The sequence below is a fragment of the Quercus lobata genome, chromosome 4 (assembly GCF_001633185.2).
Source record: "Quercus lobata isolate SW786 chromosome 4, ValleyOak3.0 Primary Assembly, whole genome shotgun sequence".
In the NCBI taxonomy this organism is placed as follows: Eukaryota; Viridiplantae; Streptophyta; class Magnoliopsida; order Fagales; family Fagaceae; genus Quercus; species Quercus lobata.
The window spans coordinates 342,352-349,273 of NC_044907.1; the positions used below are offsets into that span (position 1 = coordinate 342,352).

General features: G+C 30.0%; 1 protein-coding gene across 3 annotated transcripts in view; it reads left to right on the top strand.

The window, feature by feature from the left end:
* The window catches only part of LOC115984131 (TMV resistance protein N-like), a 28,120-nt gene extending 21,198 nt beyond the window's left edge, over window positions 1-6,922 (top strand). The window contains exons 10-14 of one of the 3 annotated variants that reach the window (XM_031107052.1): window positions 4,236-4,293; window positions 4,389-4,442; window positions 4,533-4,638; window positions 5,886-6,043; window positions 6,303-6,922. The gene's annotated coding sequence lies outside the window, so the exon portion shown is untranslated. Of the gene's footprint in view, window positions 1-2,777; window positions 2,961-4,235; window positions 4,294-4,388; window positions 4,639-5,885; window positions 6,044-6,302 lie in introns of those variants that run through there. The other 2 variants (XR_004090403.1, XM_031107050.1) reach the window with 2 other exon arrangements.

Below are 6,922 nucleotides of genomic sequence, written 5' to 3' on the forward strand. Positions count from 1 at the left end.
TCAAAGGTGTTTTTACACGTTTTTGAACTTTCAGAGACAGAGACTTCTGTTGATATTTAAATGAACTAACATCAAACTGTTTCGAAAAGGTCAAACTAATACGACTAGCGTGAAGTAAGCATGTATGCTTCAACTATAGCAGCAATGTTATCCAATGAGAAATTTTTTGAATTAACCTCTTTATTAACTCCTCTCCCTTAAATTAATAGTAGCTTCTTATTATTGAAGACATATTTTACTCTTTTTTAGCTTCTTAAATCAAGAAATCTATGCATTTTAGGGCTTGCTTGATATATTTTGAGACCTAAGTCAATAAATTTAAGTGAATTTTTTTATATTTAAATGTTAATTAAATAATATTTATTTAACTTTCTATATTACAATTTTTATTCTAAAGTTGTTAATAGCCTTTCAAGAAGAGGGAAAGAGTGCAAAACTCATCTATATATATATATATATATATATATAGATATATATCTTTTTTTTAAAAATTAATTATCTTCCCATAATTTTTGGAGCATACATGTGAAGTGGAGAGAATTTAATTTTCTAGTTTATGTTTTGAATTAAAAATTATGATACACTAGTGTGTAACCCCGTGCATATGGACGGGTACATTTAAAAAAATCACAATTATATATATATATATATATATATATATGAGTTCAAATTAAATTTGGTGTAAGAATTACAATTTACACATTTTTAAAGCCATGAATTTCTAAAATATGTAATGGATATATGATATAGAATCTAATTGGATCTAGATTCTTCGATTTTTGCACCCAATAATTCACTTGCCACAAAAATAAAAAATTTAGATGGGACATATGGCACAAAAATGAACTCCAATTAAAATCTAATTGAATTTAGATTCTTTGATTCTTGCACCTAATAATTCACCTGAAACAAAATTTTAAAAATTAGATGAGACATGTGATGCAATGTAATGGATATATGATTTAGAATCTAATTGGATCTAGACTATTTAGTTTTTACAATTTATACCCAATAATTTACTTGACACAAAAATTAAAAATTAGATGGGACACATGATGCAAAATTGAACTCCAATTAAAATTTAATTTAAATTCTAATTGAATTTAGATTCTTTGTTTTTTACGTTTAATAATTCACTTGACACAAAAAATTCTAAAATTATATAAGATAGGTGGCACAAAATTAGACTCTAATTTAGAATTTAATTGGATTTTCTCTCTACTTAGAATATATATATATATAGTTATTTCCTTAAAATATTTATTTATCTCAAGTAAGAGTATTTGAAGTATTCAACCTGCAGTAAAAGACGCAACTCAATTAGACCTCATTAGCTGCATCATTAGCTTAATGCATGGGCAATGACTCATTGCCCAAGCTTATAATAGTGGCAATTTCCTTGACTTAATGCAAGTATCGATGCAAGTCCTCTCTCTCTCTTTCTCGCCCAATTTATTACTCTACAATTATATAATAGAGTAATTACTCTATCTGTTGACAGTTATGGCTTGAATGCCTATTAATTTAAAAGGTGTATACATATTTGCAATTTAAAATAGTCATTAGGTATCTTGGTTGAAGCCTCGGCATTGTTTCGTTTGTGAAACTTGATCAAATCAAATTAAAATAGAGAGCTGTTAAAGTATGTGCATGGCTTGACCGCCCATTATTTAAGTTTTGGCTTTGACCATCACTTTCACTACCATGACTTTCCACCTTTTTGAACCTAAATGTAACTTATATAATATAATATATATTTAATATAAATAGCTTTGGCAGAGACACCATTTATTTATTTTTAGTTTATAATCGCCCAAAAATAATCTCATTCCACTATTGTATTCATATCTATATGCAAATGTAGTATTCAAGGCTAGGTTGAAGGGTCTAATTCCGCTCCTACTTAGAGAACCATATGTCATCTTCATCAACCTTAAGAGATAGAGATAATAAAGCTCTTAACAAAGGGGTTTTTTTATTATATATTTTTTTTCCTTTTTCTTTTCCTATTTGTATAAAATATTACATGCAACAGGTTTTCCTAATATGATTTTCGTGGTGTACCAACTTTCTCTACATGGTACTAGATTCAACTTGAATAAAACTTTCAATAGCCACATAGAATCACAGACGCATGCATAATAATTTAGTTAAAAATATTAATGTTATAACAAATCTAATTGATGTTACTTTAACAACAAATCACTTCCATCCCATTGGAATGCATTACTTGTAATAGATTATGGTTTTGCATCACATTATTCTTATAATTATTATAAACTAGTCGTAGACCCACGCGATGTGTGGGAAATATATATAACTATCTTGTAATGTGTTATAATGTATAATCTGTTCTCTAAAATTTATTGAAGATAATTTGTTTACCTTAAAAATTGAATTATTTCTAAAAGATTTTTTTTCCATCTCTCTAGCTTTATAAATATATCATTTTATTATTTTGAAAGTTTTTTATTTTTATTTTCTGGTAACTTAGGTGTGTTTGATCGATATTATTTATTTTGGAAGTGATCTATATTTTTCAAACTTTTGGTATAGTTTCAAATTAATGATTCAAATTTTTCATTATTATACTTTATCCAAAAAAAAAAAAAAAAATTATCATTCTTGTAAGGAGATTATCATGATAATCAAATCTTATCACAAATTTAGAATTGATATTACTCAAATAATTGAAAGGCACATAAGCCTATAACAGACTAACAGAGATTTATATTTACTTTGATTTAGAATTTTTCTGAAGTTGCACAATTTTAAAGAACTCTAAAAATTTTCAAATTAAGATCTTTTGAACGAACATACCATAATAGAACTTTCCCAATTTTCAAAGATTTATTTCTTATATAAAGAAATGACAACCATGATGAAAGGCAAAATTACCAAACTCTGGACATTGAGGACTATGAGCTGGGACTCTCTCTCTCTCTCAATACTACCTATAGGTAGAAAAGATTGGTACAATCAATTCATGACTTCCCAGAACTAGATTTTTTTTTCAAGTATACAATTTTGTCTGTTATGCTCACCTCCTGTCCAATGTGTTCTATTATAGGCATTTAAATGATCTTCTGACTCTTGACTTTTTATATAAAAGTCTTTTTTTGTTCTTGTATCATGTGTTCTTGTATTTACATGATAAATATAATCACACAAGTTATTCCTTGAAAGGGTAAAAATATTAGCAATTCAGCCCTAGTGAACCATCATTCCTAGAAGTTGGCTTCCAATCAGATATATAAATTTGTGTGCCATGATGCTTCTATCTATTGAGAAACCTTATGCACGAATCGGTATTTTGCGAGTTGAACATGTTTTTAATACATTTTTGCTTAATTTGTTTGCCTTAAAACTCATGGCTACACTTGTTATTTATTTATTTATTTATTTATTTTTCCTTCAAATGTTGCAGTCTAAGAACTTAAAATTTTTTTTTGCGTGCAAATTCTTCATTTTATAGAATTTACATGATCTTTTCACTCTCTACCATCAATGTAAAAGTCTTTATTTGTCTTTGCAGGCTGAGGACTTGGTATAAGTTTTTTTAAGGTCTATTGGACAATTTAATTGACTTGATCCATTCAAAGAAGATAACAAAAGAAAATAGAAAGAACATTTTTGTAGTTGGTGATTCTTCTTCTTCTTTCAATACAATATTTATAATTTTACTTGTTGATTTGATTTTTGAGAAATTCAAAACTTTTCAATTTAGCACACGCATCCGGAATCTGAATTACATATCAGAAGATATTTATTGTTTATCGCAGTATTATACGTTTGATTCTAAATGATAATATTCATTTGAAAAGAAGCAAATGTACCCCTTATTTATTTATTTTTTTAATGTTATTAGTCATTGTTTCCAGCATAAAGAAAAGCAACATTTTCAAAAGATCAAGCTAGGCAGAAAAATATAAAATACATTGAAAGCTTGGAGTGCAATATAAAAGTATGGAAGTCATCCAAGAAAATGTGCTTCTCAACAATGGATGACATTTAGTCATCGTATTGAACATATCTGAAAACAGGAAACATCAATCACATAATCTTGCAAGAAGAAGACGTGGTAGCCAATAAAACGTGGTTCTTGGGAAGAGTGATGCAGTGATACTCGAGATACATGCATGTTGTTTTGGGTTTGGAGTCTGGATGTCCTAATTTGTTTTTGTTTTATGCGTAGGGGCATGACATTTTGTAATTTTCTTTGTATTTTTTTTCAGATTTGACTGGTCAAAATGGACTTTAGCTTGTGTCTCCACTCTGACATTCTCAGATCTGGTGAACATATTTTTAACTGGCCTTTCCAGCATTATAGATGGTTAAGTAAGGGGGATCCTATAGCCCTTCTCTTATGTTTCTTTTTTGTTATGAAGATGCTGAAAAGGATGATTGCAAGAGCAGCAAGAGGCATTCTTATTGTGTTTCAGGTGGGAAAGGAAATTGAGATTTCAAACTTCATTATAGATGATCCCTGCATCATCTTCTATCGGAAATTTAACTGAGCTTGGTTATCTTAGTTTTCTGCTTCTTTGCATTGAGAAATTTCTGCATTAAAAAAGAATATGGGTTTTAAGTGAATTAGTTTGAGCAGAAGATGAATTGGCAGATATTGTAGGCTGTAAGGTAGGTTCTCTTCCCATGCGAAATTAACTTTATTAATTGAAGCAAGGATCTTTGTTTTAGGCTGCTTGGAATTTGATGATTGAACAAATATGGACATTAAATTCTATCAATATATATATATATATATATATATATATGGACGTTAAACTGAAGTGCATTTAACTACTTATTTTCTTTCTTACTTTAGTATGCTGATATACGTGGTTTATATGTATGATAAATTGAAGTGCATTTTCCATTTTTATGTCTGATTTTGTTCAAAGGATCAGATCAAGTATTTGCAAAATTGTAGATAAAAAGACGTTATTTTATCTAATATATTTTCTTGTCCTTCCGTAATTCCCTTTCTCAGAGCAAAAAGAAGGGGGTGCCCTTTCTAAGATCCCAATTTTTTCCATCCTGAATAATTCCCTTTTCAATTTTCTTATTACAAGTCTTTAATATTGTTTGTTGCATACGCATTTGTAATCATGTTAGCAAGTCAGTGATATGGAAGGTGGAGGAGCCCTGTCTCTAATCTATTTGTAATCATGATTTAAGACAAGTTAACACTTAACATGAAGCTGTATCTGCTTCTATTTGAAATTGAAATAATCTTGTTCTTTTGCACTAGCTATGTGGTACGCGCTTCTCTCTGATTTCTCGTAGTTCAATAGGCTAGACATGATCTTAATTAAGGGACCCTTTTGTATACTAATTACCTTTGATTCTGTACCCAAATTGAGTGGCATGATTTTCTAGTTTAGGTTATTTGTGTGTTTTATGTAGTTCTTAATATAATGGTGTTTAAAAAAACTGAGAGTCAGATTTCAATTCAGTTCAGGCAAGGATTATCAGGAAATGACTTACCCTAAAAATAAAGAAATAAAAAATAAAAAATGACCTATTAGATCATGAAGATAATGTCTGAGTTGTGTACAATATTCTTATACTTTTGTTATTCAGGTGTCACTTAGAATGAAAGACATCTGTGGCATTATGTACACAAATATGGGCAATTATATCATTTGTTTGTTAATAGACGGTATATATGCAAAGATATCTAATATAAATATGATAAAGCAGAAACATCTAGTGAGGCTCTGCCGTGATTTTGAACTGTTTGTGAAATTTAAGATTTATAAGATAAAATGGTATAGTTGTAAAGGAGGGTTGGGGGCGGTGAAGACAGAGGAGGAGAAAGTAGAGCAAAGCAACAAAGTTCAAGTCATTACACTAACTTGTATATATTGGTGTGGTTCTTTTAGGTGAAGAGAATGATCAATCCTTTGCCAATAATGAGCTTGATGAAAGAGTATACAGGCATTACAAGTCTCCTCAATTAGAATGGCTTTTCTTGGGATGAAATTTGCAAAACAGTGGCACTGTGGCAGCTGATGTTTAGCTTTGGGAAGCTTATATCAAGGTGCCATTCTATCCCATTAGTAATTTTTCTTGGATAAAGGGTTTTCCTTTAGTTATCACTAAAGAGCACCCCAAAGCATAGCATACAAACTTGTATATTTTTCCCCTTTGATGAAATGATATTACTTCTGTATTCATTTAGTAAACTGAGTGTTTTTTTGGGTAACATGAGATGAAGAATATATGATCATATTGATTCTATAATAATCAATGAACTGGATAATTTTTTGTAGCTTTCGTTTAAAAATGACATTTTGCAGGAACATTCGGATTTGTGCTTGATTTATGGTAATGAAAGTCAGAATGGAAGATCAAGTTCGTTTGGACATGAAAATGGAGGTCAACAATAATGGCCTTTGCCCTTTGGATGGGATTGACAGTAACTTGGGATATGCAATACCCAGCTAGGGAGTTTGAAATATCTTATCAGGGGAAAAATGAAAGTTTGCAACTTCTTAAGCCTCAGCATGTTCTCAAAAATTTCATAGATCATCAAGGAAGAGATACAAGAAGCACTTGAGGAAAGGCCATGGGTAGTCAAAACAAATGTGGGTACCGAGAAGGACAGGCACTACAATTGAATAGAATGTATTGATACAACAGTTCAAATTGTTCCTGAAATAGATGAGAAGCTCTTTTTGGAGGGTTTTTGAACTCCTAGAAGATGAGAGAATGGCCACGAAATTTGCGGCGAGGAAATGGTTATTGAGAATGGTTTGGCAGGACATCTATTTTGCTTGTCAAATTGGGATATAATTTAGATTTGGTTCCAGAGATTTGTGAATGTAAATAAGATCCAATTTTAGAGTAAAAATATTTTTGGAATAGAATTTCTTGTTTGATTCATTGTTATCTTTATACCCAAATCATTTTCAAGTGT